The sequence below is a fragment of the Cebus imitator genome, unplaced genomic scaffold (genome assembly GCF_001604975.1).
Source record: "Cebus imitator isolate Cc_AM_T3 unplaced genomic scaffold, Cebus_imitator-1.0 Scaffold273, whole genome shotgun sequence".
Taxonomy (NCBI): Eukaryota; Metazoa; Chordata; class Mammalia; order Primates; family Cebidae; genus Cebus; species Cebus imitator.
Genome location: NW_016107588.1, coordinates 426,154 through 450,959, shown reverse-complemented (window position 1 = coordinate 450,959; position 24,806 = coordinate 426,154). Strand labels below are relative to the sequence as shown.

The 24,806-nt window shown below is 42.5% G+C and overlaps 1 protein-coding gene across 1 annotated transcript in view; it reads right to left on the bottom strand.

Moving 5' to 3' along the window:
• Positions 1 to 24,806, bottom strand: part of MAMLD1 (mastermind like domain containing 1) — a 581,158-nt gene that overhangs the window by 273,471 nt on the left and 282,881 nt on the right. The gene's annotated exons all lie outside the window — the stretch shown is intronic.

The following is a 24,806-nucleotide window of genomic DNA, read 5'->3' as shown; positions in this document are numbered from 1 at the left end:
GATAGTGTAAGTCCTTCAACATTGCTCTTTCTTTTCAAAATGTTTTGACTATCCTGGGCTATTGTACTTCTGTATGAACTGTATGGTACATGTATTCTCTCCTATTTTCCTATTCTAATTTAAGCTTCTCTATTTTGTTGATCTTTTCAATGAACAAACTTTTGTTTTCATTCATTTTTCTCCCTTGTTTTTCATTTTCTATTTCATTGATTTCTGTTCTAATTTTCATTATTTCCTTTTGTTTGCTTTGAATTTATTAATAGTTTACTCTCTTTTCTTGAAATGGAAACTTAGGTTGTTAATTTGGGAAATTTCTGCTTTTTTAATACAGGCATCTATGGTTATAAATTTCCCTCTAAGCACTGCTTTTGTAGTATTCCATTAATTCTAGGTTACATTTTCATTTTCATTCAACACAATTTTTTTACAAGTTTCTCCTGTGATTTCTTCCTTGATCCATGAGTTATTTAAGAGTTTTCTGTTTAATTTAAAAATATTTGTGGGTTTTCCCAGGGTATTATATATCTCAAAGTTGAATTCTGCAGTGGTAAGAGAATATACTTTGTATGATTTCAATATTTCTTATTTTATTTTATTTCAATAGCTTTTGGGGAACAGGCAGTTTTTGTTTCTCTAGTGGTAATTCCTTAGATTTTGGTGCACCTATCACCTGAGCAGTGTACACTGCACCCAAAGTGTAGTCTTTTAACCTAATGTATTGAGTTTTCTTTTGTGGCCCAACATATGGTATGGAGAATTTTCCTTGTGGGCTTGAAAAGACTATGTATTCTGTAGTCCTTAGGTGCAGTGTTCATATATACAAATACCAGGTCAAGTTGGTTGATACCATTCTTCATGTCGTCTATATTCTTGTTGATTTTCTGTCTAGTTGTTCATCTATTATTGAATTTGTAGTATTGAAAATCTACAGCTACTATTGTAAAATTACCTATTTCTTTTTTCAATTCTCTCAAAATTTATTTCATGTATTTTTGAGCTTTGTTGTTAGCTACATATTTGCTTACTATTGTCATGTCTTTCTGATGTACTGACCTTTTTATCATTATGAAATATTTCACTGTGCCTCTGGAAATATTTTCTGTCTTAAAGTCTATTTTGTTTGTTATTAATGTAATTATATATGTATATGCATGTATTTCTTTTTTCAACATTTTTTAAGAACACTTTAACACAAAATCTACCCCTTAACAGATTTTTTAAGTACAGTATAATATTTTTCTCTATTGTCATAATATTGTACATACATCAAATATCTAGAACTTAGTAATCTTGCATAATTGAAATTTTATACATGTTGATTAGCAGGTACTCATTTCCCCCTTTCTCCAGCCCTTGGAAGCCTTAATTCTATTTTTTGCTTCTATGAGCCTGACTATTTTAGATACTTCATGTAAGTGGAATCATACAGTTTGTCCTTCTTGACTTATTTCACTGAGCATAATGTCCTCAAGGTTTATCCATGATGTCACATGTTGCAGGGTTGCCTTCGTTCTGTAAGTCTGAGTAACGTTTCATTGCATGTGTGTGTGTATTTTGTGTGTGTATATCACATTTTGAAACCATTTATTTGTTAACAGACATTTAAATGGTTTTCACATCTTGGCTATTGTGAATAATACTGCAATGAACATAGGATTGGTAATATGTTTTGAAGGTCCTGATTTAAATTCCCTTGCATAAACATACAGAAGTGGGTTTGCTGCATCATACGGTAGTTCTAGTTTTTTGAGGAACCTCCATACTTTTTTCCATAGTAGCCACACCATTGTGAAGGCCTAACAACATTGTACAAAGGTTCCAGTTTTTCTACATACTTGCCAACACTTGCTGTCTTTTTTTTAAATAATAGCCATCCTAAACAGATGTGAAGTAATGTCTAACACATTTTGATTTTCATTTCCATGATGATTAGTAGGGTTGGATATCTTTTTATATACCTGTTGGCCTTTTGTACGTTTTATGAGAAATGTCTAGTTAGATCTTTAGCCCATCTTTTAATCAGGTTGTTAGATTTTTTTGCTATTGAATTGTAGGCATTCCATATATATTTTTGGAAATGTACTCCTTATCTGATATATGGTTTATGATATATGCAAATATTTTCTCCCACTAGATAGGTTGCCTTTTCATTCTGTTAATTATTTCCTTTGCTGTCCAGAAGGCTTTCAGTTTGGTGTAGTCTCCTTTGTCTTTTTTGCTTTTGTTCCCTGAGCTTTGATGTCATATCCATAAGCCATTGCCAAGATGATGTCATGAAGCTTTTCCCCTATATTTCTTCTAGGAGTTTTACAGTTCAGGTTTCATGCTTAAGTATTTAATCCATTTTGAGTTGATTTTTGTCTATAGTGCAAGATAAGGTCCAATTTTCTTCTTATATATGTGGATATCCAATTTTCCCATCACCATTTGTTGAAGAGACTATCCTTTTCCCATTCTGTATTCTTGGCACCTTTGTCAAAGATTAGTTTACCATATATGTGTGTATTTATTTCTAGGCTCTCTTTTTTGTTCACTTGGTCAATATGTCTGGTTTGCTGATAGCACCGTACTGTTTTAATTACAGTAGTTTTACAGTATATTTCCAAATCAAGAAGTGTGATGTCTTTAGCTTTGTCCCTTTTTTTTCAAGATTGAAAAATTTAACTATTTGGAGTCTTTCATGCTTCCACGTGAATATTAGAACTATTTTCTCTATCTCTGTAAGAAATCCTCTTGGGATTTTGATAAGGCATTGAACCTGTAGATCACTTTGCATAGTATGGACATTTTATCAATATTAATTATTCTAATTCATGAACATAAGTTGTCTTTTCATTTATTTGTGTCTGCTTTAATATCTTTCATCTATATTTTATAGTTTTTAGTCTAGAATTCTTTCATCTCCTTGGTGAAGTTTATTCCTAAGTATTTTATTTTTTCATATTAATTTGTAAATGGATTGGTCTCTTAATTTCTTTTTGGATAATTTGTTATTAGAGGATATAATTCTACTTAGGGTTTGTTGAGCTTCTTTTGTGCTCAGATTAATGGTTTTCACCAAATTTTGGAAATTTTGAGTCATTATTTCTTCAATAATTTTTCTGCTCTTTTCTCTCTCCTCTCTTTCTGGAACTCCAATATGATGCAGAAATCTCTAAGACTCTATTTTTATTCAATCTTTTTTTTTCTGTCCATAAAATGGATAATATTGATCTATCTTCAAATTCTTTCTTCTACTGTCTCAAATCTGCTAATGAATTTTTCATTTCAGTTATTGTACTAGTTCAAAGCCAGAATTTACAATTAGTTTTTCTTGTTAATTTATTTTTCCTTACTGAGATCCTTAATTTATCAGGTAATTTTCACACTTTCTTTTAATATTTTAAATATGGTTTCCTTTAGTTATTTGGACATATTTCTAATAGCTAATTTGAAGATTGTTTATGTCTAACATTTAAGTTCCTTTAAAAACAGTTTCTACTGCTTGTTTTTTCCTGCGTATGAATCACACTTTTCTGTTTTTTTAAAGTATCCCTATATTCTGCAGGCAATTTTTTTACTGAAGCCTGACTTTTCCTTGGTACTCAGAATGGTTTATGGCCCTTTCTTCCACCAGCAGGTAGAGAAGACAATTTATATGACATTAAGCAAAATCTGAATGAAGTTAATGGGGTTAAATGCACTCTCCCTCACTCATTTATCAAGCTTCCTTTTAGATCACATGTGTGACCCTGTTCCCATACCCAACCTCAAATGTACATACATGGGTATGCCAGGCCTGGAAATTTCTGGAATTTATTTTCCATGGTGCATTTCCCTGCCTTTATGCGGGCTTCTGCAAACCAGCTGTAATGGAATCTAGTTACAGAAATAAGTGAATCTCTTATTTGACTCCATAAAAATATGCATAAGTTGAGCAAGTTATCTCCTGAAGGAATTGACAGTGAGATGCCTGCATGCAGATCCTGTGGCAGTATTTGACAGCTCTCTACTTAATTGGTACATATGTGCCAACCTAAATCCTGAATATGAGAGATTATACTACCTAAAATCTGCAGTATTCACCTCACAGACATACTGTCAAGAATCAGGCATTTCCCAAAAGATTGGAATAGGGAAGCTCAGAGGTACAGTTTTACAGCCATTCATTCATTCAATAATTCAGTAAGAATCACTAAGCGCTTATCACAAGCCAGAACCTGTACTGGGTTTTTGGACAATCAAGGTGAATAAACCATTGGGCCTGGGCAGAGAGGTCATCTGTGAAGAAGAGAGAACATGAATCAAGGCTGGGAAGTGGGGAGGGCCACTACTATTAAGTGTTCCTGCCTTGCTGAACCCCAAGGTGCTTGAAGGGTTGGTGGCTTATGACATGGAACAGCCACAGAGGCTCCAGGGGCACTCCACTGCCTATGTTCCCTGCAGAATCCAATCTATCATGACCAATTCAGTGAACCCTGACAATTGCTGGTCACAAGAAGACAGGCCATAGCTGCCAATCAGACAGAAGGCAAGGGGTAGATGAATGAGAAGATTAATGGGCTTACTCTTCCCAACTGACCTCTTGGGCCACTTCTGGGACTACTGAGCTTGAAAGGATTCTGAGGTCCTGGCAAAGCTCAGGGGGAGATAGTGATTGATTAGTGATGTCTGACATAGGTAGGGGATGGCAGAATGGCAGTACCTGTGCCTGGTATTTATCATCCTTGGGACAGGGACTGGTTCCAAAGCCCTAGGGAACACTCTAGGAAAGGGAAACAGCAGATACAGCGTGTATGCTTGCAGTTATGGCTATGTCAATAAGACTCAAATGTGGGCAGGAGGTAGATTTATGCCAGTTGGGTTCTTCTTCATCTCCATCTACAGAGCCTCTCAAAACTTAGCCCTCATGGTAACATAGGACAGGGCCTGTTTCCTGAAAATTGGGGCAAATGATTCCCATCTCCTAGTGGAAAATAAAGAATATGAGGAGAATAAAGGATAATGAATGTCCTAGGAACTGAATAATAGTGTGTTCTCATGGAGACCTATGATCATATTCATGTTCTTGAAGACCTTGTGGTTTCAATGTCACCTAAGTTGGTTCCCAAATCCAGGCCTGAGAAGTTGTTATACAGTTCCCCCCTCCCTTTCCAGTACTTTATGTCTGTATATATACTTCTTCTCCATAACATCATACTCACAGGAGAGGTCTTAGAGTCTCTTACACTGTAGTCCATATTTTGGTCATCATCTTGGCTCTTTTGAGGGAGAGATACTTTATGTCAGTGGCTCTCATATATCAGAATCTCTTAGAGGCTTGTGAAAAATAGATTTCTGGGTTCTGCCCCTAGAGTTTCTGGTTCATTAGGTCTTGGGTGAGGCCTGAGAGTGTGCATTCCTGACAAGTCTCTAGATGATGATTATGATTGTAACCCTGTGACCATACTTTGAGAAACACTATTTTAAAACAATATATCCCCAAAGACTGAAAATCTTTCTATTGTTTAAAAGCTCTAGGCATCAAGAAATTGGTAGGGCTATTGTGCACATGTGATGGTGGGGCTGGAGGAAAAACTGAGGGGGTAGAAAGAGGGTTTTTACCAAAGGAGACCAAGGGGAACTGTCTAGGTTGTGTAGCTGCTTCCCTTCTGCTTATCAGGCCATCTCCTGTATTTTCATTCACCTTAGATCACAAGGTCACTTTCAACTCAAGTTGTTGGCTTGGGCATGAGGAGATAAGCTCTTATGGAAAGATGGGTATATTAAATTTTGACATGAGTTTTGTCCAGGCCATTCACCACATCTTCCCTGTCTTCATTTTAAAGCTTCCAGGGAAAGTTCTCACTGCTCTTGTTACTTAAGCCAGTTGAGCTTCTTCTGGGCAATTGATGAGGTTTAATCTGATGAAGCACACCCTTCAATATGGTTAGGTTTTGTGTCCCCACCGAAATCTCATCTTAAATTGTTCCCATAATTCCCACGTGTTGTTAGAGAGACCAGGCGAAGATAATTGAATCATGGGGCTGTTTTCCCCTTCCTGTCCTTGTGATAGCGAATAACTCTTATGAGATGTGATGGTTTTACAAATGGGAGTTCCCCTGCACATGCTCTCTTGCCTGCCACCATGTAAGATGTGCATTTGCTCCTTCTTCGCCTTCTGCCATGATTGTGAGGCCTCCCCAGCCATGTGGAACTGTGAGTCCATTAAATCTCTTTTTCTTTATAAGTTACCCAGTCTCAGGTTTGTCTTTATCAGTAGTGTGAGAACTGACTAATACATCGTTCTTGAAGTCTGTCTGCACTGGTGCAGTCCCACAGTTTAGCACCAATGGCTTTCCTGGCTATTGTCTGCTTTAGCCTCCTAACTGGACTGCCAGCAACTGGAGAACAGGCTTTGTCTCTTTGTCCCTGTTTTCCCCAACAGCATAGCCTAGCAGAGGCCTGAGCACTTGCCAACTGCGCAATATTTCAATTCAAGGCATTTAAGAGCTAGAACCATCCTTATAGACCAGCTAGTCCAGCTCTCTCAAGTTACAAATGGACAAACTGAAACCCACAGACGACAGACTTGCCCAAGAGCTCCTTATCTGTAGCTACTGACCATGGAAAGTCAAGCCTTCCTCCTTTTTGTTTATCCCCTGGCCTTATCACCCCTTCTTATTCTCTGCATTCCATTCCTGTTTTCATTTGCTTCAAGGAACATGATTAAGGAGAGGAAAGGGCTAGGGAGCCCCTTTACCCACTGACCTCAACCCTGCAGGGCTATGAGAGTCCCTTACAGTTGATCACTTTCTAAGAATATATTTCTAAAAATAAGCCTAATCCTGTATATAAGTATTTACATCCAACTCATATTTGCTGACTCTTTCTGGGGGGAGAAAGTGTCCCAGGTAGAACATATGCCACAAAGATAAAAAAGGAAAAGGGCCAATCCGCCTCCCTCCTGCCTGTCTCCCAATGGCTATTGGAAAGGGAAGAGTGTGGGTGCTACTCCCTGGAGGGAGGGTGGAGAAAGGCCAGAATCTGTGAGTGCCAGTTTGGGGGTGGGGGAAGATCACCCCCCTACTCTGACCTTCTCCACCAATCTCACCACCAAGAGCCTAGCCTGGTTCCCTGTGAGCATGAAGCTCTATCCTCACTTCTGATGCCAGTAAAGGGAATGGAAGGAAGGTGTAGAAGAAAAGCATGAACCCCTCAAAGACACTCCTAAGTTGCTTCAGCCTAAGAGAGCTCTACCTGCCAATGGATTAGGACTTTTTCTACCAGAACAACTACCTCTAACTCTATCTCTCCTTCTCCTTTCCCTCCCACCTGTCTCTGTGTATAATAAACACACACATAAATACATGCATATACACATTAAGAGAGGCAGAATCACATGGAGCATTTCAATTAAACATAAATACAGTTTGAAGGTTGATGTTTTCAAATGGAGATACTAAATGCAGCATAAGCAATAAGATAAGCACTCAGAATGGTTGCCTCCTTCTAGACTTCTGAGCAATGTAAGGGTTTTTTTTTTTTTTTCACATTTTTATTTTTTTATTTTTATTTTTTTTTCCCATTTATTTATTTTTTTTTTTTTTAGGTTTTGGGGTATTTTTTTTTTTTTTTTTGTAAGGGTTTTTTTTTTTTTTTCACATTTTTATTTTTTTATTTTTATTTTTTTTTCCCATTTATTTATTTTATTGCATTTTAGGTTTTGGGGTACATGTGAAGAACATGCAAAATTGTTGCATAGGAACACACATGGCAGTGTGATTTGCTGCCTTCCTCCCCATCACCTACATCTGGCATTTCTCCCCCTGCTATCTCTCCCCTGCTCCCCTCCCCCCACCCTCCCTCCCCCGGTGAGTTAGGGTCCTTTGTAGGGACATGGATGAACCTGGAAACCATCATTCTCAGCAAACTGACAGGAGAGCAGAAGATCAAACACCGCATGTTCTCACTCATAGGCGGGTGTTGAACAATGAGAACACATGGACACAGGGAGGGGAGCACTACACACTGGGGTCAGTAAGGGGTTTTTTAATTGTCATTGGAAGAAGGGAAATGCTGCTGAGGTTTTAAGGAATTCGGAAGCAGAAATTCAAAATGAAGCCAGCTCCGTTTACTAGGTTCCAGGCTACACAGTAAGATTGAGGCAAATGGCACCAGAGGATTCATTTACTTGGAAGATGTAAGAGGCATAAGGGGCTGCACTCCTGGGCACACCTGAGCCCGGATGTAGACTGCAGGTCCAGATGCTAATTGCCACTGTTGTGAATATTTGCTTCTTTAGGCCTCATGCTTACTTTTCCAACACCTCAATTTCCTTTACAATCAATAAAAAACTCTTGTATCTGGATATAGATCAGCAGTTCCCAAAGCAGTTCTCCAGGCTGCATTGCATCTGGCCATCTCAACAACCATGGGAGCTGGACAGCCCAGCTCTTACAGCCCCATTTATCGGGGGAAGACTGGTGCAGCCAGATCCCACAACTAGAGAGAGTTCCCTGGCTGAGAGGGACTTATACCCAAGGGTGCCGTCTCTTCTTAGCCCCTGCAGTACTTATCACCTAGTCACTAACATGTAAGGGACTTTTACCTAGAGGTAAAGCACATGATCCAAATCCAAAAAACTCACTAGTGCCAATTCACTTTCCTTTTTGCCCTCTCTCTCTGTCTCTCTGTGTCTCTCTGTCTCTTTCTGACTCTGTCTGTCTGCATCCAGGCCTGGGTTGACACACATGTACCCAGATCTTTTCCCCTTTTCTGAGAAACTAAGCCCCACACTACCAGAGCTGTACCCACCATTGCTGGCAGTTTCTAGCCAGGCTAGACCCCAGGCCTCAGTTGGTCCCAGGTAACCTCAGTTATCAAATGAACATATGCCATTTAGCAGCTAGATTCTTTCTCGATTATGAGTGAGAAAACAAATAACAAGTAAGCTTCTAGCATGTGCCTGACTGAAATGTGGCCTGTGAAGGCTTAGAAACTACACGTGCACAGGCAGTCAGGGGACCCAGCAGATCCCTTGCTAGCTGCAACAGAAGACACGTGTCTGTAAAAAATGGGGTGCTGAGGCCTGGGACAGGTGGAGAGGGATTATGGTTGCTGAGGGTGACACAGTAGGTGACCTAATACTTTCATGATAGATTTAAAGTAAGCTTAGCTACAGCTCAGGTAGCAGTTCCCCTGGAAACCTTGTCTGACCACCTGTGCCACCCTCCCACTATGTGCACAGGCACAAGAAATCCTGTACACAATGACGCACACAGACAGGTGCACCCAGAGGCACCCCCACTCACACACATATACATGGGCACACACAATCGTGTACAAGCATGCATGCTCCCACATGCCAGCCGTGTTGTGCTCCTCTCCTCTGTTTCCATACCACTTGAGCTTCCACCCGTTGGATTCCCTTAGCTCATAGACCTACAAATGCCTATCCCTAGCACAAGTGCCCTAGTCCCTTTGTAAAAAGGCCCAGATAGGGAGTGTCAGATAACTGAGATTACCTGGGACCAGGTACCCGGATCCCTGAGATAGAGATCTCCCAGCCTTCAGAGCTTCTGCATGTTTCACTCTCAGTGCTGCTAATGCTGCTCCTTCAGCTCTTGCTCCTGCTGTATCCCCCACCCTGAGGCACAGTGAGCTCCTGCTCCCCAACGCTTAGCCAAGGCTCTCTGTAAACGAATTAGGCACTGTCTGCACCTCTTCTTGTTGAAGCGGAGTGACTAACAGTCTTTCTGCCTCTGCACCCTTGAGCAGCCTCTGTACCCCCTCCACACTCTCCTGGGGCAGCTTTCTGTCCTCATCTCAGGGCCTTCCTTTCACTGGTATCCCAGGTCTTAGAATGAATGTCTGCCCCAGGCAGAGTACTCTTCTAGGACCTGGGCTCCTGTGTTGCCAGGGGATGTATTTGTGTGTATAAAATATATGTGCATGTTCATGTGTGTGTAGGTGTATACATACCTATGTATATGGGAAGCACTGAGTAGTTTGCTTCCTTTCCATAGCTACTGCCCTGATCCAGGAGGGGCCCTGTGAACTCCTGCTCATAGTCGAGCCTAAATGAACATTGTGATTGGAATTGTGTTCCCCCAAAAGATCTTATATACTAACCCCCAGAACTTGTGAACGTGACCTCTTTTGGAAATTGTCTTTGCAAATGAACAAGTTAAAATAGGCCATTATGATGGGCCCTAATCTAATATGACTGCTATCTTCATAAAAAGGGGACATTTCAACAGAGAGACAGGCAAGCATAGAGGGAAGGTTGTGTGGAGACACAGGGAGAATGCCATCTCCATGCAAAGGAACACTTGAAGCTGCCAGAGGGTAGAAGAGAGGCCTGGGACCCATTCTCTCACAGCTCTCCGAAGGAACTCCCCTACTGGCATTCTGATTTTGCACTTCTGGCCTCCAGGCAGAACCGGACAGGGACAGCCTCACCTGTGTAGTCCTGGTGGACTGCCTGGAAGTGCTGGGCAGGGCTGACTCTGCCTGCTCTGGTTTGATAGCCACATGCCTCCCTCTACCTGCTGCAAATGGTTCCTGAGGGTCCTGTTCACTTTTCCAGTTCATCCATCAGCACAACACAATTTTTTCCTATGCTTCCAGCCCTTCAATAGCTCCTCATGACCCCCAGATAAATCCCTAGTTCCCTCCTGTGGCCTGTGGGGCCTGCCTGGTCTGGTCCCTACCCACCGCTATAGCCCCACCAGTCTCCTACCCCAGAAATTTGGATGTCATGTTCTGCCCCTCCTTCTCTGTCCCTCATGCCCCCATCCAACCCGTGACATGAATCCTGGCCAGACTCCCAGCCAGCTCACTATTGGTTGCCCCACCTCCCTCCCCAACTCTGGCCCAAGTCCCCTCTGCTCCTCCCTGGATGGCTGTGCTGATCTCCTCCCTGGATCCTCTGCCTCCAAACTGCGTGTCTCCCACCATTATCCACGTTGCAGCCAGAGGAACCTTTGCAAATGCAAATCTGACCACATCCCTCTCCTCCTTTAAATATTTTGGTGGCACTGAGCACAAAGGCCCAGGTCCCTAGCAAGGCCACCAGGCCATGTATGACTGCAACCCCATTGTCCTCTCCAGCATTGTCTTCTCGTCTACTGCTATTTGCTGTCATTGATCCAGGAAACCTCACAGGGCCCCAGAACAGAACCATGGATTCTCCTACAGGAGGCAGCGCTGGTGCAGCAGCTGGGCTGTGAAGCCAAGGGGGTCACTGATCTCACTGCTTTCTCAGCAGAGGAGAGTCCCCCAACTGGCTAGCTATGCCGGCAGCATTGCCAAGGTTTCCAGGGTTGAGGTGGATGGGGAGATGCATTTTATGCTAATTAGACCTGGATCCTTAAGACTATCCCTCAGCTACTGATTTCTGGAAAGGGCTCATTGAGCTTGACTTTGACAGATGGCCCCTGGGATGAATGAGTGTGTATGTGTACATGTCCATGACTGTACATAGGTGTCCATTATGCATGTGTGTCTGGGTGTGTAGATGTGACTGTGTATATAACATTAGGATACATACACATACACTCCTACGTGTCATGTATTTGTGTGTATATATGTTGAATATATACACATGTATGTAATTATATGTATATCTGTGACTGTATGTGCGTATGTGTGTGAGTGTGTATATTATTTGTGCATGTATATACATGTGACTGTATATTTGTTAATGTGCATGCTGGTGTGTTTATGTGTGTGTTCATGTGTGAATATGGATGTATATGTATACACGGGTATATATGCCTGGGGGTGTATTTCTGTGTATAAAATATATGTGCATGTTCATGTGTGTGTAGGTCTATACATGCCTATGTATATGGATATATGTGGATTTATATACAGAAAGTGTGGACGTCTATGAGTGTGTGAATTTGTATCTATAACTAGGTTAATCTGCAAAGGTACATATTTGTTTAGGTGTATGTATGTGTGCGTATATATATATATATATATATATATATATATATGAGGGCGTGGAGGTATGCAGGTATACATGGTTGTGTAGATTTGTATCTGTGGGTGTTGTCTGCATAGGTGTGAATGTATGTGCTTGTGTGTGTAGGTATATGAATATGTGCATGGATGTGCACATGTGTGTTTACATCTGGATGTATCTGCACAGATGTGGATGTGCAGATGAGATACATCTATGTGTCTGACTATGTATGTATGTGATTTGGATGTGTATGGGCATATGGATGTGTGTCTATATCAGGTGTATCTTCATGGGTATACATCTGTATGTCAAGTGCAGATATGTATATGTGTGTGAATGTTCATATCTGAGTGCTTCTGCACAGGTATGGATGTTTGTGTATGTAATGTGGGGGGGTGTGGATTTATATGGGTATTTGATTGTACATCTGTGAATGGGTGTAACCACACAAGTGTGGTTGTAGGGAGGGCGTTGGGGGAGTGTGTATAGGTATGGGTTTGTTGATGCGTGCCTGCATCCAGGTGTGTCTACATGGCTGCAAATGTGTATGTATGTTTGGGTGTGTGATGGTATAGATGTTTCAGTGTGTGTGTGTGCATGCACGTGTGTTTGGGGTAAAGTCAAGTATGTGATTGTGTGTGCATATCTGATGTGTATGCACAGGAATATGGCTGCATATGTTAGTAGTGCAGGTGGATGTCTCTCCGTGTGTCTGTGTCTGGTATATCTGCACAGGTGAGGACATGATGGAAGTATATCTATGTGTGTGTGGGTGGAGGAGGAATGATGCATGGATATTGTCTGCCAAGGTCCTCACATCCCACAGCTCTCTGGGCAATTCATTTAACACCACATTCTTCTTCCTTGCTTTCCACAGGTGTAAAATGGGGACAACAATTCTTATCTTACAAGTCGACTGTGGGCACTCAATGAGATGAATGGAAGGTATTGTTATGCTTTTTGCAATTACTCAGTAATTCCTGAGCCTCTGCTATGTGCCTGGTGGTGCTGGTGGTCTCACTAGGACTGCTATCCCAGCCAGGCTGCCCCAACATCAGATCTCCCCCGAGACACCTGACTCAGTTGGCTCAAAGAGAGCCCAACCTTGAACTCAGAACAATGAGGACTGCTTATAGTCAACCTGGTGATGATGAAGGCAAAAATACAGAAGGGCTGCAGTTCTGTGCTCCTTTTTGAGTATCCTGGCCCCTATCTCCCTTCAACTTGGTCTGCTGAGAGCCCCAAAGCAAGGTTCATCCCATTAGGACTGCGACAGCTCCTCAGTCATCGACTTTTGTATGTAAGCATGTCAGATGAGGCTGAGCAAAGAAACACCGAATTTAATAAAGCCAAAGAACCAGGAGAACTCTCCAACACAAATCAATCCTCAATGTGTTTTTAATTAAGTTATAGCCCTTGTGATTAAAGAGCGTGAATTTCATTACTGTGACCATTTATCAAGGAGCATACCCGCTGAACATTTCTAACAGGCAGGGAAGAAGGCTTTTTATTTTCATCAACACCAAGTGCCCTGTTTGTATCTCAACTGACTCATCAAGAAAAACTATCTTCCCTTCCAAGCTGCCACCCACTCAGTAATGACAAAACCATGCCTGCCCCCACACTGCTCATCAATAGGTCAAGGCAGGTGAGCATGAAATTTCTGATTTTGTTCAACTGTCCCCAACAACCCTCACCCAGCCAGGCTACTGCACTGCCAAAGTGCAGTTCAGGCCCCGGGAGTCAAGGTGTATAGAGCAAGGAGCCTAGACATTCTCAGATGCTGGATTTGGCTTGACCTGAAAAATGACACATTTAAAACTTTGGCCTAACCACAAATCAACTAGCTACATAAATGAATGAGGGCTAGAGGAGGGAAGGAAGAACAGACATTATATTGGATGTTAGCAATGGAAAGGCAACATCAGGAACTCTGCCAGTTTCTAGGGGTGTGTGTGTGTGTGTGTGTGTGTGTGTGTGTGTGTATACATGTGTCCTTTGCAATTTGGGAAATTGTTTTATTTAAGTATTATATACAAGGAAGTGCCCAGATCATGCATATACAAGTTGATGAATTCCACAATGTGAGCATATCGTGTAACCAGAACCCGGATCACCAAACAGAGCATTAGCACTCTTCAGAAACCCCCAGAGTGCTCCTCATAGTCACTACTGCCCCACAATAGTAACCACTATCTTGATTTCTACCAATTTTAGTTCTATATTTTACATAGATGGAATCAGAGTAAGACAGAACTTCTCTTTTTATGCCCAGCTTCTTTTACTTAATATTAAATTTGTGATATTTATATGTGGAATATGTGACAATTTATTTATCCATTCCACTTTTTTTTTTTTTTTTGAGACAGGGTCATGCTCTGTTACCTAGGCTGCAGTACAGTGTCATGATCATAGCTCACTGCAGCCTTGACTTCCCAGGCTCAAGTGATCCTCCTATCTCAGCCTCCTGAGTAGCTGAGACATGCCAGGAACATGTCACTATGCCTAACTAATATTTTTATTATTATTTGTAGAGACAGGGTCTCACCATGTTGCCCAGACTGGTCTTAAACTCCTAGGCTCAAGCAATTCTCCTGCCTTGGCCTCTCAAGATGCTGGGATTAAGGTGTGAACCACTGCACCTGGCTCCGTTTGAATCTTGATGGGCGTGTGAGCCACTGTGCCTGGCTCCATTCGAATCTTGTTGGGCATTTGAGTTGCTTCTAGTTTGGACAGTATAAGCAATGCTGTTACAAATATTTGTGTACATATCTATTGGTGAATATATATGTTTTTCTGTCTGTTATAGTTTTTAGTAGTGGAATTGTTGGGTCATGTATTATGTTTAGCTATAGTAGATGCAGCCATACTGTCACAGTGATTTTCAAAGTGGTTGTACAATTTACATACCCACCCACAGTATGTGAGCATTTTACTTAGCCTACATTCATATTTGAGCATTCTGGTCAGTCCACATCCTCACTAACGCATGGTGTTGTCTATCTTTTTTGTTGTTGTTCTTCTGGTGGATATGTAATCACCCCAGGTTGGGTTCCTAGGAAAGTTGACTCTAAGATAAATATTAGTGTGCAGAAAGTTTATTGAGCAGTGGTCTTAGGAATAGTATCTTTGAGGAAGTGAAGAAAGCAGGATTAGGCAAGGGTAGCAGTTAGACTGTGATGCAATCATACCAAAGACCTCGGCCAGTGCCATGGAGAACTCCGAAGCTGGGGTGACCCTTCAAAATTGTGTCAGATTTGGGCTGGGAACAGAATCTTTATACCTCAGATCAACCAGTCATTTGATGCAAACCTCCCCAACAGGAGGAGGAACTAGGCTGAGTTGTCAGTGATCAACACTTATAAGAGCTGGTGAGATGAGTGCTTCAGTCCTGACTTGTGGAGGAGGAATTTGGGAAGCACACTACAGAGTCCACTACAGTAGTGGTATTGCATTGTGGTTTTAATTTGCATTTCTCTGATGATTCCTGAGTTTAAGCATCTTTTGACCATTTAGATGACTTATTTTGAAGAAATATTTGTTCAAGCCCTTTGCCAAACTTTCTATCGGAATATCAGTTCTTTTTTGATTTGTAGAAATTCTTTATATGTTTAAATAGTTCTTTAAGATATATGTATCTGTAGCCATAAAAAAGGATGAGTTCATCTCCTTTGCAAGGATATGGATGAAGCTGGAAACCATCATTCTCAGCAAACTGACACAAGAATAGAAAACCAAATATCACATGTTCTCACTCATCAGTGGGTGTTGAACAACGAGAACACATGGACACAGGGAAGGGAACACCACACACCGGGGCCTGTCAGGGGGTGGGGGGCTAGGGGAGGGATCACAGGGGACTGTCAGGGGTTAGGGAGGGCTAATATTGGGAGAAATACCTAATGTAGATGACGGGAGTATGGATGCAGCAAGCCACCGTAACACGTATATACCTATGTAACAAACGTGCATGTTCTGCTCATAAACTTCGAGACTTAAAATATAATAATAATAATAATAAAGATATATGTCTCTGGAGGCACTGCCAGAGACATATATCTCAAAAACTATCTAGAATACATAATATGTATTGTATACAAAGAAATTTTATAAATCAATGTGAAAAAGACAGAAATCCCAATAGAAAATCTGGCAAGGAATCTGAATATATACTACAAATATCTTCTTTCCCATAAGGATGACCTTTTCCTACTCAATGGTTTTTGATAAATGAAAGTTGTTCATTTTAATGCAGTGTAATACATGATTTTTTATATTATTAGTGTGTTTTGTGTCCCATTTAAGATATTTGCCTACTTTAAGGTCATGAAGATATTCTCTTATGTTTTCTATAAAATATTTACTTTTTACCTTTTACACATCACCTACAATTGGTTTGGGTATATGATATGAACTAGGAGTCACAATATATTTTTTCCATGTGATATTCAACTGACATATAATAATTTATGAAAATGTAATATTTTTTCATAAAGCAAGTGACCATATATATGTGGGTCCATTTCTGAACTCTATTCTGTCACATTTTCAAATTGACATTTGACTGTCCTTGCACCAATATCATACCATATAATTTATTACAGCATTCTTAATATCTGGTAGAATTAAAAGTTTTTTAAAGCCTGCTTGAACTTTTACTGGGATTGTGTCAAATCTATGTATTAACTGGGTGAAAACTGACATCTTTGCATTATTAGTCTTCCAATACATGACTAATAGCACATTCCTCCTTTTCTTTAGATTTTCTTTAATTTCTTTCGGTGTTTTCTTGTTTTCAGTGTAGAGATCTTGCACATCTTATATGAGATATATTTCTAGGTATTTGGTGTTTTTTGATGTTATTGTAAATGGTATCTTTTATAAATTTATTGTCTTTTTGTTGCTGATATATACAAATGCAACTGATTTTTAAAATATGTTGACTTTGTATCCCACTACCTTGCTAAATTCACTTATTAATTCTAATAATTTGTCTATCAGTTTTATTGGATTTCTTATGTACCCAATCATGTAGTTTGTGAATAATAGATTTATTTGTTCTATTCTGATCTTTGTGCCTTTCTCCCATTCTCTTAGATTATTAAACTACATTGGATTTCTGGTATAATGTGAAACCGAAGTGGTAATAGTAGGAAATGTTTTCTCATTCTCAATCCATGATGAAGGATTTTAATACATCACTGTTAATTATGATGGTTGCTATAGGGTTCTTTTGTGTCATGTCTCTTTATCAGATCAGAAAGTTCCCTTCTATTCTTAGTTTTCTAAGAGATTTTGTTTGTTTGTTGATGTTTTATCAAGGATGGCTGCTGAATGTTCTCAAATGCTTTTCTGCATCAATTCAAATGATTGTGTGATTTCCTCCCTTTTCTCTGTTAATATGATTAAACCAATGGTTGATTTTCTAAATACTTAACCACCCTCACATCTCACATGCCTACAATAAACCTTAATTGGTTGTTGAATTAGATTGTATTTCCCTAGAAGCTGACACTAGGTCAGGAATTGGAGTACAAATAGTTTCTTTGGGAGGTAATCCCTGAAAATACCAGAAGAACTATGAAGATGAAGTCCTCTCTGTCTCCACATACGCACATGAATGGAACAATGAACATATATGAATATATATGACTGGGCATATATATATATATATATATATATACACACACACACACATATTAATGCAATAAGAATGGGGATATGTATTTATATTCATATATGTATATGTTAATGTATATACATAAATGTAACAATAAATATATGTGTATATGCATTGGATTTGATTTGCTAATATCTTCTTAAGGATTTGTGGAACTATGTTCATGAGAGAAATTGGTCTATAATGTTCATTTCTTGCAATATCCTTTTCAGGTTTTGGAATGAAGGTCATCCGGAACTCATAAAAAAGCTATGGGACACTCCAGCAGAGAAGATGGCTGAGGAAGGCCCTGGGGAATGATGGTGCGCTCAGAAGATCAGGATTGAGAAGAGCAGCATCTGTAGTGGAAGCTGCCAGCTTGGCTGTCTTGGGAAATAATGGCCAGGTTTTCCCTGTTCCCTCTAGATCCCATCTCCATAGTGGCGTGATGAGGGGGTGGGAACATCATGTTCAGAAAAGGTCTTTCTGCTCTCAGCTTCTCAAAAGCTTAACTGAAGCCCCCATGAGGTGACAGAAGATATGACTTCCCCTGGGCTTGAGTAGAGAGGCAAGCATTTCCCTGTGAAAGCTTATTGGTCATTGGTCATCTCTGTGGTCTCTGCTAAACCACGAGAGTCATCCAGGGCCATGCAGCCAGGGGCTTTTCCCACCTCTCCATTCAGAGCCTTTGATGCCCCTTGCACACCACTTATTAGCTGTTGGACAAACTGTGACCTGCCTCCAGGAGTGCTGACCAGCTGAGACTGGCAATAGGGCTTGGCCTACCAAAGTGATATGTATAGCAACTGGCAGAGGGCCAGGATGGCATAAATGTCAAGAGGTGCTTGCACTTGCTGCTGTGACTGCCAGCTGTGGTCTTAAGGTATCTTGCAGAAGAGGGGGTAAAGGATGGTCCCAGAGGCACCAAAAGTGGCAACAGTCACAAATTTTTTTAACTGCCACTGAGAGAACAACAACTCTGTGCCAAGCCCTATGCTGTGGGCTCTACACTGACAATCTTCTTTATATACACATGGGTCTCACTGAAATCACAACACAGCAGAGTGGGAAGGGATATGTTAACCAACTGAGGTGTTCACTTGCCAATGCCTGGGATCTAAAGTCAGCATAGCCACTCTACGTGCTCAATCACTGGGACAGGGTGGGAGGAGCCAATTGGTTTAGTGACACATTTAACTTGGAGTATATTCATCAAGACATGCCTAGAGAAGGCCACGGAGGCAGGACTCCAGAGACAAAGAGAGGAAGATAGCACTGGGTGACTGAACTGAGGGGACAACAGCCTCATAGGAAGGACAACAAGAACCAGCCTCAGCACTTATTCTGGTGTTCACTCAATAGCATACAATGTCATCACAGTCACTGTCTTACTGGAATCTCCTAGGGAGCCCAGGAAGTCAGCAGGGCGGGAATCTTCTCCCCTTTGGACAAATGAGGAAAGTAAAGTTCAGCGAAGTGAGGTGATTTTACTTGCCAAACACCTATAACTGGTATGGGAGGCTAAATAATGGCCCACAAAGATGTCCACATCTTAACCTCTGGAACCTGTGAATATGACCTTATATGGCAAAAGGGACTTTGTGTATGTAATTAAGTTAAGGATCTTGAAGTGAGAAGGTTGTCCTAGATTATCTAGGAAGGTACTGAGTGCAATCACAAGTGTTCTTATAAGAGGAAGGCAGAAGGAGATTTGGCACAGACAGAAGAGAAGGGGATGTGATGACAAGAGCCCCATGTGCATATGAAGAAGATTGTGAGTATAAAGCCCTAAGCACAGGGCTTGGCACAGAGTTGTTCTCTGAGTAGCAGTTAAAGCAATCTGTGCTTGTCACCCCTTTGATGCCTCTGGGACCTCCTCTTCAAAATATCTTATGAAAGAGATTGAAATGATGTGCTTTAAAGGTGGAGGAGGGGGCCATGAGCCAAGGAATACAGGTGGCCAACCTGAAAAAGGCAAGGAAATGGATTCTCCCCTTCAGAGCCTCCAAAAGCATCCTGTCCTGTTGACACATTGATTTTAGACCAGTAAAACTGATTTGTTTTGGACCTTTGACTTCCAAAATGTAAGAGTAAATTTGCATTGTTTTAAGCCACTATGTTGATTGTAATTTGTTATAGCAGCAATGAGAAACTGATCCAGCTGGTGAGTGGCAGAACTGGGACAGAAGTCAGTCATCTCTTCACTCAGGCAAAGGCAGACACCATCATCTGCTTCTTGGCAAAGTTTCCCAGGGCCTGGATGGATGTGGGAGCGGAGGATGGGAGGACTTCAATAGAAGACAATGATGGTTCAGAAACAGGAAGCTAGCTGCCAGAAGCTACCAGCTTGAAGTCCCTTGCTTGAGGCTCATCATGTGATTATCTGACCGCTTCAAGGAAGGGACTAGGAGCATGGAAGCAGGGGCCTGTCTTTGGACCCAGGAGCTGGGACGTTTGATCCATTGCTGACTGGATGAGGGTCCTGCTGATTGAGATGGAGAGTCTCTAGAGGCAAGGCTGGACCGATGACTTCTTGAGGTGCTTTTCAGCTCTCAGGTTCTGTCAGTCCCTCCTCATGGAATCCTAGGTCCCAAAAGCAGACCCAGGAGGCCTGTGGCCCTGATAACCCAAGGCAACCTCTGTCTCTCTAAACATTCCTGTGGAACTAAGTATAATCCCAGAGGGCAGTTTGGGACAGCTCACACCCTTCCAGTAGCGTGAAAATTGGTCATTCCCCTTGGAGAGAGGAGATGCTTTTGGCAATTTTCCGGAGCTCTACCCTCCTTTCTTTGTGCCCAAACAGCTGTGGGCAGATCAGGCTGAGGGCAGAAAGGAATGAATTCTATTATCTTCCCTCCCTGAGGTGCTCCATGTGGTCACAGTAGGCCGCACGGGAAATATAATGGTTGAGAGACGTGTGGTGTTTTGTGATGTGAAAATTAAAATCACCAGGAAATGTTCACGTTCTCTCTCTCCTTCTCTCCCCCTCACTTATCTCCTTTCCTCTGAGCCTTTCTCTCTCTCTCTCTCTGTTCTCACTCTTCCTCTGTTGCCTTTTACCCCCAGTTCATTTTAAGTACCTCGAACTTCCTACCTCCAAGAATGACTCTCTGGTTGAGGCATGGGCTTTACAACTTTCACAAATCACTTTGAATCCTTAAGGTGCCTACAGACCTCTCAATTTGAGCAATTATGGAGGGAGGACAAAGAATCGTGGTGGGCAAGCTTCCAGCCACCACTGCCATAAAGTTAAGTGACAACTGTTCACTCCCAAGCCTCTGAGCCTGGACAGGTTAGAAAAATTTGTTTTAATCTCAAAAATCTATTCTTGATGAGCAATTAGATGCCATTTCCGTGAGCTCTTATTATATCCCAAACTTTGGTTTAGTTAAATTCTGTGAGGTTCAAATTTTGCATTTTGGGACTCTACTTTTCTCTAAATTTCACAGTTTAGAGATAAGAGTCTACTTCTATTCTGCACTGATTGGAATGAAAACATCATTGAGCTTGCCAAGCTGAGCCTTGGAACACCACAGCATGAAGTTCATATGCTCTGAATGAGCAGGTTTCAGAAAACTGAGCGCTTAGATGGTGACATGTGTGAGTTGTAAGATGCACTTTCTCCAGGGACACAGGCCACCCCCACCCCTGCGCCTCCAGCATCTGTAAATGGTACAATGGCTAAAGTACTTTCACATATGCATTTGGATTTTCTCCTCTGTATTATTCCTGGCGTTATCTAGGGCAATGTCCCTATCTTATTTCATAGGTCAAGGGTCCCCAGGGCCACCCAGTCATGCCTAGGAATGAGCCCATAGAATGAAAAACACTTTGGAAGATTCTTGTATCAACCTTCTCTTGTTCTTTAAATGTGGATGCTCAGTCCTGAACGAAGCGACAGGCCCTGCAACTTGAGATGGCTCAGCAGGACTAGGACTCAGGTCTAGCTCCTACTCTCCACCCAGGCCTAGATGCTTGGCCACTGTGACTACCTCCAGAGCTAGGCGCCAGCCTGGGAGGACCCACATCTGTTTCTGAGCAATTGCCCAGGGCACAGCAAAGAAGGGAGTGAGTATGAGATAGTATAAGGATGGCATGTATCCTTTCGTAAATAACAGATCTCGGGGCTGGGAGGCTGGTCAAAAGTTAGCCCGGAAACTGGTTTTCCACAGCTGAACGTGCTGAGGAAGAGTTGTGGGCAAATCTCTGTTTTGTAAATTGAATCTTTAACCCCCCTGGGCGCCATCTATTGCAATCTCTTGAGAACTCCTTTTATGAAGCAAAGGGTCTTCTTGTAATGCAAATTTCTATTCCCTAATTGGCCTGGTGTGTAACGTCTATGTCTTCAGTTGCTGAAGGGGGCCAGGCACTTTCGACAACAGTGTTTATTCTGGTTTAGTACAAAGCAGGTAGGAGGTAGGGTCAACTTGAACCTCCCTAAAGCTGCTGCTGAGGCCTCCACTGGAAGACGACCCACCTGGGCTCTAGGGCAGAGCTGGGCCAGTCCATCACCTCCCCCTCATCGCCCTGTGGAGGTCTGCTGCTGAGCAGTTAATCGGGAAGCTGGGAGTGCAGGTGGCACTATGTGCCACCTGGAGCCATCTCTGAGAGAGTACCCGCATCCTCGAAGCCTGGAGAGGAATACCAATTGCATGGTTACTGGGCCCCCTCAGGAGCCCACAAGAGGAAATTAAAAGGCATACACATGCCTGGAATAAAGGACCCTCTTCTTGTAGCTAATCGCTGAAATTGGTCACTGTGTTGTTCCCCTCCTCCCTTTGGTGAAAGACATGGCCTTTTTCTTGTTCTGTTCTATCACTGCTTTCTTAGAAAAGTGTGTTTGGGGGGGGCAGGGCTAAGCTTTGCAAGGGCATCCTCACACCCCCACCCTCAAGGTTTGCCTTTCTCCCAGAGTCCTTGCTTTTCCCAGCATGGGGGTCATTGGTTTGTCCCGTCTGATGCAAAGCAAAGGTCAGTCCCAGCCCCTAGGCCATGCAGGTGAGAAAAGCGGCCTGGCAGCTCTTAAGAATGCCTCCAGCATGGCCCTTTGCAGGTTTTAAAATGCTAGCACTCCTCTCCCTGCATGTGCTTCACAATCTCATCAACGCGGGCTCATGGCTACTATTTCACCTTGAGGACATGGTCTACTTTGTCAGAAATGGTCCTCAGGGTTGGAATCCAGGACTTTAGCTCCAAGGCTAGGATAAGCTCTTCCCACCCTCTGTGCTTCAGGGCCCACTGCTGCAGGCGTTCACTGGGCAATGGGAGAGCCTGTTTTCATGCCCTTAGCAAAGTCTGTGGAGCCCTGAGGACAGAGGCGGGAAGAAGGCCTTGGGGCTGCCAGGTAGATGCCTAGGGGGTTTTGGTTATTATTTAATTAATAACACTGTGTCCCAGCAGTTAGCCTAGGCTGGACCTATGGGAGATGCCCTCTAGACGCCTGCTGAAAACAAGCAAGAAAGAGGATGAGACTTACTGTCTCCTGCGTCAGAACAGGGGGTGGTGCTTAGTTTCCCCTGCTAGGCCAGTAAAGGGCTTGGGTCACCTGATCTCCAAGACCCTGTGCCATGAGTTCTGGAGACCTGATACAAGCTGTGGTCTTCCCTCCCATCATGGCCATAGGCACGTAGCTCCCTGAGTGTTCTGAAGAGGCTCAGCTCAGGGAAAATGCAGGTGGCTGGGCCTGAGAATCTGGGGTTGATAAGAAAACCTAATAATCATACTGTAGTACATTAAATGGTGCCCCCACCAAAGATATGTCTACTTGGAACCTGTGAGTATCACCTTATTTGGAAATCTTTGCAGATGTAATTAAGTTAAGGATCTCAGGATGATACCATCCTGGATTATCCAAATAGGTACTAAATCCAATGACATCTCATTACAAGAGGGTGGCAGGAGATTTGAAATACACAGGGAAGAAGGTAAGGGTGAAGATGGAGGCAGAGGTTGGAGTGATGTGGCCACAAGCTAAAGGAACACCTGGCGATGCAAGAAGCAAGGAAGGATTATCCCCTAGGACCTTCAGAGGGAGCTTGGACCTGCTGACACCTTGATTTCTGGCCTCCAGAACTGTTGGAGGATGAATAAATAAATACATTTCTGCATCAGTGAATAAGTTGTCATTGTTTTAAGCCACCAAGTTTATGGTAATTTGTTACAGTAGGCAGATAAACCAATACACAATAGCAACAATACCAAGGAGAGGAGGAGAAACAGGAGGAACAGGAAGAGGAAGGAAGAGGAGAAAGTCTTACTGAGCATCCACCAAGTGCCACACAGACACTGTCCTAGCTCCCTTTAGAGTGTGATCTCATTTGATGGCTATGACAACCTTGTGAAGCAGGTACTTCCCTCACTCCTGTTGTACCATGGAACAGGCTCAGACACTCAGCAGTGAAAGCCTAGTTGCTCAGCTGGGAGAGGTGGAACCAACTGAGAGAGGAGCCCCAGTGGTGAGACTCCAGGCCTGCCTTGCTGAGTGGGCTGCTAAGGGTGACTCAGCCAAAAGCCTGGACAAACATCAGGATTTAGGGAGATGCACAAGGAGCACTTGGTCTCTGGGGATTCAGGAGAGAGAGGGCACATTTCTGACCCACAGCTGGCCTTTCAGGGATGGGACATGGTTAGCCTAACCCAGCTACCCTGAGCCCTCATGATAGAGCTGGCCATGGAAAAGGGGAGCCTTGGGCACACGCAATGCCCCCTGCTCAAGGCAGACCCAGACCTGGAGCTCCCCTACCAAGCCTTGTTTCTTTCCTGAGTACAGGTCTCTGTAACCTGCCAGAAACCTGGGCATGCCTCTGCCTCCCACATTCATTCTCTTTTCTCTCCACAGCCAATCTTGTCAATTCCCTTCCTGAGCATTTCTCTCACGCAGTGCACTCCGTGGATGTGGTGGCCCCTTTACTTTGTCTCCCATTTGCACACACAAGCATTTCTCCTGCCAGGACAGAGAAGCATCACAGTTTGCTCTTGGTTATAACATGATCAGAGTTGAGAACTGGGGCTCCAGGGGTGGGGAGGGGGCAGGAAGAAGACTGTTTCCTGTGACTGATAGACAAATCTGACTGTGCTAGCAGAGTGGCTGGCTATACCGCAGTCCTTTGTGGGTCGTGAGCTGGGCTGCAAGGAGAGGATTTTCAGAGCCGCACGCTTTCCTCACCTGTTAATGCTGTGATGCACATCACTGTCAACAGGTGCTTTCAATGCCAT